This window comes from Mastomys coucha, unplaced genomic scaffold (genome assembly GCF_008632895.1).
Source record: "Mastomys coucha isolate ucsf_1 unplaced genomic scaffold, UCSF_Mcou_1 pScaffold6, whole genome shotgun sequence".
Classification (NCBI taxonomy): domain Eukaryota; kingdom Metazoa; phylum Chordata; class Mammalia; order Rodentia; family Muridae; genus Mastomys; species Mastomys coucha.
Window position 1 is genome coordinate 4172796 of NW_022196912.1, and position 564 is coordinate 4173359.

Sequence of the window (564 nt, forward strand, 5' to 3'; positions counted from 1 at the left end):
GGCTATCTGCTGTCTACAGTACTTCTATGTGAGGTGTCAAAGATATCGCTCATGGTGGAGATCTCCATTCAGTCCCTGTAGCATGCTCCTTAAACTATAGATTTGTGGGGGGAGAGTTTCTCTTATTCTTCTTAAGTAAAATCGCAAGTCTGTTGCAGGAAATATTAAAAATGAATCCACCCAGCAGACTCTCTTTCCTGGCAGACCACGTTCTAGTGCCAGTACTGGCCGGCCACAACACTATGTCCCAGTGGGCTCTTGCTATTTTCTTCCAGCTAGCAAGATCATCTCGCTTACGTAAAACATTCTACACCCCCACAATCAGTATCTAATGCCTAGAACCCGGTAAAACATGACTCTTAAGGCTTAATTATCCAGTCAGGTTTATATAGCAATAAGATCACAATTCACAAGATGCCAATACAATAATTTCAGAGTGTAAAGATAAAGACTATTTTAACCCAATTATCTTTTTTTTCTTTCTTTTTTTTATTTATGTTTTATTAGATATTTTCTTTATTTACATGTAAATTTCTCCATTCCCAGTTTCCCCTCCAAAAAACA